Below are 12261 nucleotides of genomic sequence, written 5' to 3'. Positions count from 1 at the left end.
ATTCGAACCCGCGATCCTCAGTTTACGAGTCGAATGCCTTAACCACTTGAAATATGTTTGTTTGGTTGAATATTAGTGAACCTAAATACAGTTTCCCCGTTGACAACAACGTTGCTGCTAATACATTTCAGGAAAATATAACAGAATCATTATTTTATGTCATTACAGAGATTTTTGACAACAAATGTCTTACAAACACTAAATCTAATATAATTTATTTCAAGAAACAAGCTTGTAAATGCTTTAAGAAGCAAAGTTTTTAATAAATTATCAGAATCCAAAAACTCTTAGATAACAGAATTGTGTTGCTTTATTGGTTTTTTTTTTCATATTTCTGAACATGCCTAATATCACTATTACCAAAATATATTTTTCCTAACGGACTAATACGTTAAATCACCGACAAAGTGGCTTCAATTTCATGCATTGTAATGCGTTCGTTTTCTGAGAAGGAAGAAAATTACAACATTTTAGAGAATTGCCTGGAACTAACGGAAATGTTCTACCATCTAGAACAGCAAAAAAACTATGAAAACTTGGTTAACGATGTCTTTAGTTTTTGACATAGCTGTACGACTGCTGGTAAGCTACAGTTTGGTCTAATAACACTGAATTCAATTTATAAGAACAGATACGTTGTCGTTTAGTTTCGCGAACTTAAGAACCTAAACGAGGCCCTGCATGGCCAAGCGTGTTAATGCGCACAACTCGTAATCTGAGGGTCACGGGTTTGCATCCCCGTCGCGCCAAACTTCCTCGCCTTTTCAGCCGTCTGGGTGTTATAATGTGACGGTCAATCCCATTATTCGTTGGTAAAAGAGTAGCCCAAGAGTTAGCGGTTGGTGGTGATGCCTTCCCTCCAGTCTTACACTACTAAATTAGGGACGGCTAGCACAGATAGCCCTCGAGTAGAATCTACTTGCGAAATTAAAAAAACAAACAATAAGAACCTCAACAATTATAATCATTATTGAAATAAAGTAGGCCTATTTAACTTTGGTGAGCACAGCACATATAGTCTGTTGTTTAGCCTTATGATTAATTATTTGTTTGTTTGTTTTTTTAATTTCGCACAAAGCAACAAGAGGGCTACTAGCCGTCCCGAATTTAGCAGTGAAAGACAAGAGGAATGGTAGCTTGTCATCATCACCCACCGCCAACTCTGGGGCTACTTTTTTACCAACGAATAGAGGGATTGACCGTAACATTATAACGCCCCTACAACTGAAAGGGCGAGCATGTTTGGTGTGACAGAGATTCGAGCCCACGACCCGAAGATTGCTATTTGAGTGCCCCAACCACTTGGTCATGACTTATAATTAATAAATTTAATTACTATTCAAAGAACTGTAAACTACTTCATTATCATATTTATATTTACACCGAATATGAACGACTATTTTACTGTTGAAAAGATTACAACAACTTAGCAAGTATATTATCAGTACCTTGAAGGTTACTTGTAATTTATAACAGCGATGTTATAGGTGTCAAATTTCCTTTTGAAATTTTTTCTTCACTGTCATCGTATTAAGTCTGATATTCATAATTATGTACTATTGTACGATACCGCGAGTTTCAAAGAAACTTGTTTCTGGCTGTGAAGAATAGAAAACAAACATTTCACAAGCTACTTACTTTAGATGGATGTCGACTTCTAGGGCCAAGCTCAAGACGTTCAAAGGTATAGAAGGAAAATTAACCCACGACGGGTGAATTAAAGGTTACTTCAGTTTTCTTCGACGGTTTATTTATGGAAATATTTATAAAAAAAAAAAAAATAAGACGCGCTTAGAAACCTTGATCAAGTTCTAATCCTAGCGACACACAAGTGAAGTAATGTGTTTTTAAACACCAATTCAATACAACCCAATGGTTGGGGTGACAGGTCATCAGATTGTCACGCCCTCTCTTTGTTCACGGGTTCAATGAAAGTAGTTAGCTACAAGGTTATAAACACTGGCTAAGAGATTCAGAGGACTGGCATGGCTGTGCAGGACATGAAAACATAATAATAGAGGGCATGAATTCGGTAAAGTTTAGGAACTGAAATAAATAAATATAATATAATATAATATAATATAATATAATATAATATAATATAATATAATATAATATAATATAATATAATATAATATAATATAATATAATATAATAAATAGGTCAACGAAGGAAACGGTGATTGGATCAAACCATCAATTCCGAGGATAAAATTATCTTGATAAATTTGGTTGGAGCGACCATTATGTTTGGAGTCATCTGGTGAGAAGCGACAGTATATATAAGTCCAATATATGATCAACAATGGAAAAGGATATTCGACAAAATTCTCACAAGCATGAAAAGTAGATTAGTAGACGTGACACTTGATTCAGAAACCAGCAAAAAACATATCGGTTTTGAAGATCGTGAAAACTTTTAATGTCCAGTACGAAGGAGATTCAGTTACAGAGAACAAATGCAGGACTAGGTAAGGCCCGGCATGGCATGTTAAGGCGTGCGACTCGTAATCTGAGGGTCGCGGATTCGCATCCTCGTCGCGCCAAACATGCTCGCCCTTTCAGCCGTGGGGGCGTTATAATGTAACAGTCAATCCCACTATTCGTTGGTAAAAGAGTAGCCCAAGAGTTGACGGTGGGTGGTGATGACTAGCTGCCTCTCCTCTAGTCTTACACTGCTAAATTAGGGACGGCTAGCACAGGTAGCCCTCGAATAGCTTTGTGCGAAATCCAAAACAAGCAGAACTAGGTAATTCTAATGAAAACCGAGGCGTAGAACATGACGTTCCAGTATCTGGAAGCTGCGATAAAACATGACAGAAAATAACAAGAGAAAGTCAGGCGCTGTGACAGTACACAGGACAGGGGCGAATGAAAGTCTTATATGTATACAACCTAGGGGCGGATTTAACTCTCACGTTGTAACGGATAACTGAAAAAATAGATTGAGTTTGTCTTTTTGATTGAGCACCTGTCATCCGAGCCTTAGAGATGAGATGTTTGTCAAACATAACAACGAAATATTTGATAGTGTTTGAAAGATAAATTATTGCATTATCATATGAAGACAGTTGTTATAAGGTGTTATTAATTCTGTCTAAAGGGTGTCTTACATTTGATAGTCCATTTTCAAAATGTGCTTTATTTACTTAAATATGAAAACGTGTTTTTATTTCGATGAACACTTTCAGAATGACTTGTTGTTTTCGTAGAGGATAAAACGTAAAATAAAAGCTATTATTTGTTCCCAATGTATCCACATCACAATTGAAGATGCACAGAAATATTTCGAAATTATGAACTTTTTTAATCAATTAAATTAGTGTTAATCATCAAGATGGAAATGTTTAATTAGAAAGTTTTGTTTACGTTAGGTTATATAAAACGTTAGTGTCGTTCCAAGCAAATTGAAACACCGAACATTGTTTACGATTCAGAATGGATTATTTAAATTTCAGTAAATAACTTGTAACAATATACAAGTAAATACAAACAAAATAACAAATAGCGAAAGACGTAGTAAACCTGACTAAAGAGAAAATCTATTTTTGTCTATTATTATACTTTTTTTCATTATAACACATAAGTTTAGTAAAGTGTTATTCATTATTTATTATAGAAAATAAAGGATGTTTAGTTTGAATGAAGTGTACTATTTGATAAGACAAAACAAAATATTGTTGTGATTGATTGTGACGGGGTGTGATTGTTTCCAGGTTTCTTATAGACTGTTGTAATGGCTCGCGTATGTGATTATTGTTATATTGATCCAGAACAACAACGAACCTATTTGCAAAACAGGTTCTGAGATAATTGAACTCTTTGTCAAAAAGATATCGATGTATCTCTGACTTATAATAAATAAATATCTCCTCTACGAAGAAATGAAAAAGTCGTGTTTCATTTCATAAATATACTGAAACGTATATATAAATATGGTAATAATTATTGGTGTTTAGAAAAGTGACTTTTCCACTTTCATGCATTGTGTTGTTTTTTACAAAGAACTAAAAAGTTTAAAATTAAATTAATTTGCTATAGTACTTTGTCAATCTCAAATAATCTTTTTCAATTTTAATGTTATATTTATTAGGGCTCAGAAGACAAATTTTAACATCCAACCACCAATTTCTTATCAGAGCCAGAGTGGCTCAGTGATGAACTTGTGCTAGAATATGGATCGAAGGGTTCAAAGCTCGAGACGTGATTCCGCTGAGCACGCTCTTGCGATCAAGGTTTACGTTAAATTTGTCATCAGTTAATTAAGAGTGCCCACGTGAACGGTGAGAGCAGCTGATAGGTCAGAACCTTTGTGGTTAATAGTTCTACTTTAGGGGTCGCTACTCATGAATCTTCAGTCTGTTGAAATGCTCGTGTTCAAAGTTCATATTTTTTCTCTTTCTTACTTACTGAATTATCTTACACTATGTAAGAACACGTGGAACAAGCATTTCTCTCTGATCTAAAAGCTGGAAATTGTAAACGTTAACATTTGTTTAAATACGTCTGACTGATTTGTTTATAAAGTCATACAAAAGGGTTGCTTCCATTTTTTTTCTGAGATTCTTCATAATTTGTGTTCTCAAATATTAGATTATAAAACACAGACATATGTGTGTATTGTAAATAATGTAAGACTGAATGCAGTTAATACACCCTTTCTTTTTTTATTATGTGTTACTATTATTTGTTCTTCCTTTAACAAATATGTTCAATTGAAAGCGCCTCCCGCTAGTACAGCGGTAAGTCTACGGATTTATAAACTAAAATCAGGGGTTCGATACCCTTCGGTGAGCTCGGCAGCTAGGCCGATGTGGCTTTGCAATAAAAACACCCACACACCCTTCTTCCTCCTTCTTGGGACAAAACGGAGAGATTCCTTTTGGCCCGGCATGGTCACGTGGGTTAAGGCGTTCGTCTCGTAATCTGAGGATCTCGGGTTCGAATCCCAGTCGTACCAAACGTGCTCGCCCTTTCAGCCGTGGGGACGTTATAATGTGACGGACAATCCCACTATTCGTTGGTAAAAGAGTAGCCCAAGAGTTGGCGGTGGGTGGTGATGACCAGCTGCCTTCTCCCTAGTCTTACACTGCTAATTTAGGGACGGCTAGCACAGATAGCTCTCGAGCAACTTTGCGCAAAATTCAAAAACAAACTTTTTTTTTTCCTTCTTGCTAAATGGAAAGGCCATTATTACCGTAGTACTTATAAGGTGGAAACATATTTAATATCATTGTTATTTTTTATTAAGCGCAAACGCTACGCAAAGGACTATATGTGATCCACCCATCACTGGTATTGAAACCCTGTTTATAGTAGTATAACTCCGCAGACATACCGCTGTGTCAAATTTAATTTGAAAGTTTCTTTATTGTTAAGCACAAAACTACACAATGTATTTATGCTCTCATCGCGGGTATTGAAACCCAATTCTTCGCTTTATAGTTCTTCAGCTTTACGGCTGAGTTACTGAGGGGCTTAAGATGAGCGAAAGTGTAACTTTGCTATTAAGCTGATTGCATTCATCATACATTGTCCCATTGCAATTTAGAGAACTATTTATTTCATACTGGACAATGTTTCCAAAACCTTAGTTTTGTTACGACGCAATCGGACTGATCAATCTTCTACGAGAGACATTCAGTACCAGTATGCATAATTTTTCTATTTACATGATAGACATTCAGTGTAACAATATGCATAATATATCTATCTGTGTGTAAATACTCACATACAAAAAAGCAATTGTTTGTTTGTTTTCGAATTTCGCGCAAAGCTACACGAGGCCTTTCTGTGCTAGCCGTCCCTAATTTAGCAGTGTAAGACTAGAGGGAAGGCAGCTAATCATCAACCACCCGCCGCAAACTCTTGGGCTACTCAGTTATCAATGAATACTGGTATTAACCGTCACATGATAATGCGCCCACGGCTGAAAAAGTGAGCATGTTTGGTGTGACGGAGATTCGACGCCGCGACCCACAGATTACAAGTTGGGCGCCCTAACCACCTAACCATGCCGGGCCTGTTACCTTTGTAACACGTTTAATTAGCGATTTAAAGGCTGTTCGTATAAACAGTTTATTGTATTAGAAACTTTAATCATTTTACTGATTGAGAACATGAACATTAAACAGTGTACCCTAGTTTACTGTTTCATCTACTATTATATAGATGTTTAACCTGTTCAGTGCTGCAGACGAGATAACTCGTCCAAGCCGATCGGTAACACAGTGCTACGGACGAGTTAATTCGTTCTCATTAATACCTAACTTCAACGCTAGATGTCAGCACCATACATACATTTGACCTACTTACAAATTGTTTCACTTTCGATCCAAAATGGCGTCACGAAAAAAGTTACAAAATGAAGAAGCATTAGAGTTGTATTGTAGCAGCTGAAATACTTGGCAGTCAATAGGTTAGCAGATCTGTGACGTCATTTTAATATTTACCTTTCAAGTTGAGCAGTTAATTATTAATATAGTAGATGAATCAGTTTGTGAAAATTCTCAGTTTTATCATTACGTGTTTTACTAAGTAAGTCAAAGGAAATTTCTGAAACATTAAAAATGAAACTAAGTAATATTTCTACCAATCTAAATAAACTAAGTAATATCTCTAGCAATCTAAATAAACTTATAATTATATTTTTTTTCTCTTCCGAACTGAAAATGTCCACAACAGTTCTTTATCAATCAGCCACTGCGAAAAAATCGCGGGCGCGAACCCGCGACCCTCGGATTACGAGTGTCGAAATACACCAATAGGAATAAACAAATATGTAATTCGACAATTTCTATAAAGAAATAACTAGAACGTGTTTTTTTTTTATCTGAAAGCTTTTCCAGTTTATATCATCTCAGCTACAACATGATATTTAAAGTTTGAGGAAGTTTATATGTACTAATATTACCATTGCTTACAAATGAAACTTTATACAAGTAGACGCGAGCTCTCTAGATTGAAAACTGGGGCTTAAAAGAAAACGATGCAATTTTCGTTTGTATATTAAAATGAATTCTTGTAATCTATATCATCTAGAGGCTCACTTGATAAGACATCAAGTATCCTATTCCTTTAAACCTAATATAGATATACACCCACTCCTCAGGAGAGTACCTTACTGTATGATCAATTTAACAAACTGCTCTGTTATTCAATTAACACAAGAAATGAGGATTTCCACCATGCTTTGGTTGCTGCGGAAAGAAACCGAATTATTTGGCTCGGTCTCAGACGTACTTTCATTCCATTAGTATATTGGCTTGCACTTCATGATTTTAATGTATCAAGAGTACAATAAAAGTGGTAACTATTAAGACACCATTTCCAACTACATTTCATATTTTACAAGTTAGAGTATTAAATCACGAGTGTCTCTATTTTCATTCTTATTTCTAAGTATAGAATATAAACCTAAAAAAAATGTTGTTGTTTGTCCATATGGTAACTTTATAGCCAATGAATAAGCTAAGTCATTTTAACATGTCTAATACCATCAGCAAAGAGAGTAGACATATAACAAAAGGATATCGTATTCGATAACAGATTTTGATGTGAAATTCTTCAGAGAATATAATAAACACCAACATACACTCTGACGAAACTTTAAGAAAAGCTTTCTTTTTTTTAGAATAAAAATTGATTAAGAGTTTCAGAAGTGAGCTTTATATTTCTATAAAACTAGGATAATCCGGTTAAACATCGCCAGCTTGTAAGTGACTTTATTTACATATGTACTTGTGCTAATGACGACCAAAGATATAGAACGTTCGTATTTTCTGTACATCTCGACCTATAGAACTTTTTATTTGATAGAAACGAATAAAGAAAGTAAAGCAGAGTAATTTATTAACTTAATAATACACAATATGTACTTTAAAATGTTTTATTGAAAGTACATCGTCTAAAAGTATAAACATAACTCACATAGATACCATTAGACATGTGGGTGAAGCAGATGGTAGTAGAAACTTGAATTTATGTTTGTTTTTGAATTTCGCACAAAGCTACTCAAGGGCTATCTGTGCTAGCCGTCCATAATTTAGCAGTGTAAGACTAGAGGGAAGGCAGCTAGTCATCACCACCTAACGCCAACTCTTGGGCTACTCTTTTACCAACGAATAGTGGGATTGACCGTCACATTATAACGCCCCCACGGTTGAAAGGGCGAGCATGTTCGGTTTGACGGGGATTCGAGCCCGCGACCCTCAGATTATGAGTCGAGCACCCTAACCACCTAGCCATGCTGGACCACCAATATCATACACACATTAATTCGTAGTTAGCCGACAGTGTAATGTTTTGTGTCTGATAAAATTTAAACGTGCAAACAAATCACAAAAAAACAAACTGTATTTACATTAAGTTTTAATTTACTTAAAATTGTTAAAAAAATGTTTTAATTAGCATGTCCTTTCCAAAAATGGTAAATTTATGTTAATATTTGAATTTCTCTTTCGTACGATCTCAGTAACAAATATATCTGTACACTATACATTCTAACACAAACAGTATATGCTGAAGTATTTTCACTGCATTTTTCTTCCCTTACTTTCAACTAGTATCAGTGTAAATTATGTTTGGAATAATAATAACAGAAACAGACCTTTGTAAATTTATTTGAAAGTATTTTAGATCACGTTTAATCTATTCACGTGGAAACAAGCGTAATTATGTAGGATTTTTGTTTAATTATAAGCATCTATTCATCCCAAGTATTTGTAAAATTATAGAGTCAGTGTAAAATGTCACAGAATGCTTTGAGCAGGGAGATTTTACTCAGGTAAATATAAAAGTTAATCTCTACGGGGGAAGTATATTTGTTTTATTTTGGTGTTTTTTTTTTTCAGATGTTCATGCAAACTGTCCCTAATGTTGGAATAGATTGAAAGGAATGTACCTAGACAACAGTACTAGCCTTTAGGTCTTGTGATACCCTTGTTGGATTGACTAGCTGTATTTGGCTGTCACCCTCTATGACGTATTCACGGCTTCAAACGTGTAGCAAGTTTTTTGTTGTTGTTTCCTTGTGCGGTAGCGAGACACTAAAGCAGAACTCGTAGATCTATGGTTCGTCGTGCTAGTCGTTGGGTAAAGTTTCGCCTGAAAAAAAACATGCTATTCTTCAAACAAACAGATAATAAAGAAAAAAATGTGAAACCTTAATAGTAATTTATTTAAATTGTAAAACATGGTCAAAACTGTAAAATTCAAATCAAAATAGGGAAAATAGTTTCGTTTGTTTTCAATTTCGCGAAAAGCTACTCGATGGCTATCTGCGCTAGCCGTCTCTAATTTAGCAGTGTAAAAGTAGAGGGAAGGCAGCTAATCAACACCACTCACCGCCAACTTTTAGGCTATTCTTTTACCAGAGAATAGTGGGATTGATCGTTACATTATAACACCCCCGCGGCTAAGAGTGCGAGCATGTTTGGTGTGACGGGGATTCGAACCCGTGACGTCAGATTACGAGTTGAGTGCTTTAACCACCTGGTCATGGCGGGCCCGGAACGTAGTTCAAAAATGTTTTACCGTAATTTATAAAAGTACTGCAGAATCAAAAGTGTTAAAAACAAAACGTATGCTACATATCTGTACCAAGGAACTAGACCTGAAATATTTTAACAGGGTAGAAAGGAATCCTCATAAAGCTGAAAGACATAGAGCACTTCATAACTTCCTCAGTGATAATTTAGAATATCACGTTTTCATTATAACACAGTTTTAGCTCATTTTGCTATTCTGTAGCGAAATGAAATATGGCTACACGTTATTTTGATGTCGGAACGAATTTCATTATTCTAATATTTGTTTTCGCACGAGCAACTTACTGTCTCACTGTCAGGGGAGACTAAGTTTTAGATATGACGTTATAGCTTCTTGTCATGGAGTAACAGCTTGCTCTCAAGAGAACCAAGACACTGAAATTGTCTCGTCTTAAGATTTCTTCCTTGTTCTGACGTAATTAGGTTCACTTACAAGGTTTTGGTATTCGTATTTACCGTCTGGTTTTGAAAGTCTTGTGAAACAAATTTTGAATTTTAGATTTTTGAAAGACCGTTTTGCCAATTTAAACTAAAATGAAGTACAATTTTTATTCAGCTATTTCTTTCAGTTCGAAAGTAACATTGGAAACGTTTTTTTTTCTTGTTACTCTTCGATATTTGGTTGGAGGATTAATTTTACTGACGTTGTCTAATGTAATCCAGTTTATTAATACCTGGTGCAATACGTATGACGAAATCATCGAGATACATACAGATAGTTTAACAGAAATTTAACAAAAGCTACAATACCTAGAGGCTTCCTTGTTATATTTCCTATGAATAAAAACACACTATTTTTTCAAATACAGTATGCATTACTGCAGAATTAAAAAAAAAAAACACTAAGAAAATTATGTAGCTGGATTATAATTTATATCGGTATTTAATATCTATTTATTTCTAAGTTCTTTCTGTATTGTTATTTCCACTTTATAAACGGATTAGGTTTTAAACTACAAACGTTGGTGATTGGTGTAATCTAATCTCTTTAGATTTGCCAATTTCTTTTCTACTAAATTAAACGCAACATATACTACCATTAAAACACAATTTTATTGTTTGAAATGTTACTTGTTTTTAACATCCTTTGTTTAAATACATTACCTTGGTTCTATAGTTTATGTCGAAAACACAATGTGTGCTTAAAAGCAAAAGTGCTGTAATTTTAGCGCAATGTGACTTTGTAAATATGTCATTAATGCACTGGGAGACAGCAAAATGAAATAACCTTTTGTATCAGGGTATTGTATATTTTTTATTTTGAGATATGGTGCCAGGACTATTATTTTCAATAATAAAAGTAACTTATACCTGTTTTTTAATTTTTGTGTGTGTTTTGATAGTTTCCGTTCTAAAATTGACTAGAAATTTAAAATAATTTGTAACTACTTTCTTGAAAATAGTTGTTTTGAATTTCGCATAAAACTACACGAGGGTTATCTCCGTTAACCTAACCTAATGTAGGAGTGTAAGACTAGTGGAAAGGCAGCCAGTCATCACCATTTACCGCCAACTCTTAGACTGCTCTTTTACCAACGAACATTGTGTGTGTGTGTTATCTTATAACAAAGCCACATTGGGTTACCTGCTGATTCTACCGAGGGGTATTGAACCTCTTATTTTAGCTTTGTAATTCCGAAGACTTACCGCTGTACCAGTGGGAGGCCCAAGGAACAATTGGATTGACGGTAACGTAATAACACTCTCACAGCTGAAAGGGCGAGTATGTTTGGTGTGCCGGAGTATTTAGAATATCTAACCGTCTTATTTAAGGACTGCCACCAAACAGCTCCGATAAATGTTATTCATGTAAATAAGTTGGTATTTTTCTTGTTTCATACATTTCAATTCATAATGTTTCTGAGCTAATTCAGAAAAAAAAAATGTTTGAAGTTCGTGTTTTTAAGGTTAAAAAGGTAAATAACAAAATATTCAATGTAAAAGTCATTGTTAATTTATCACACTAATATAAGTAACTATAATTTGTTTTATTTCTTATTCTGTGAATTATTGGTCAATTCTCCAAGTAAAAACATTTTGATTGGATGTTACCAATACATTCGTGTAGGCCCCCGCTAGTACAGCGGTATGTCTCCGGATTTACAACGCTAAAATCAGGGTTTCGATTCCTCTCGGTGGGATACCATTCCTACTAGCGGATATAATACATTTTACTGTGTGTTTGTGTGTGTGTTTTTCGTATAGCAAAGCCAAAAAAAAGCTATCTGCTCAGCCCACCGAGGTGAATCGAACCCCTGATTTTAGCGTTGTAAATCCGGAGACATTCCGCTGTACTAGCGGGGGTCACATTTTACTGAATCTGCTTCTTACATTATGAGATAGATTAAGTTAATTTATAGATACATTGGTTTCGCTCATTCGTAATATTAATTTCAATAATTCTGTATATTTTTGGGGTGAATTAGATTTGATTTTTTTTTTGTTTTGAATTTCGCGCAAAGCTTCACGAGGGCTATCTGCGCTAGCGGTCCCCAATTTTGCAGTGTAAGACTAGAGGGAAGGCAGCTGGTCATCACCACCCACCGCCAACTCTTGGGCTACTCTTTTACCAGCGAATAGTGGGATTGACCGTCACATTACAACGCCCCCCATGGCTGAAAGGACGAGCATGTTTGATGTGATGGGGATTCGAACCCGCGATCCACAGATTACGAGTCATGAGCCCTAACCAACTGGCCGTACTGGACCGTGGG

This window comes from Tachypleus tridentatus, chromosome 12 (genome assembly GCF_004210375.1).
Source record: "Tachypleus tridentatus isolate NWPU-2018 chromosome 12, ASM421037v1, whole genome shotgun sequence".
NCBI classification, from domain to species: Eukaryota; Metazoa; Arthropoda; class Merostomata; order Xiphosura; family Limulidae; genus Tachypleus; species Tachypleus tridentatus.
Note: the sequence above shows the minus strand (reverse complement) of the source record.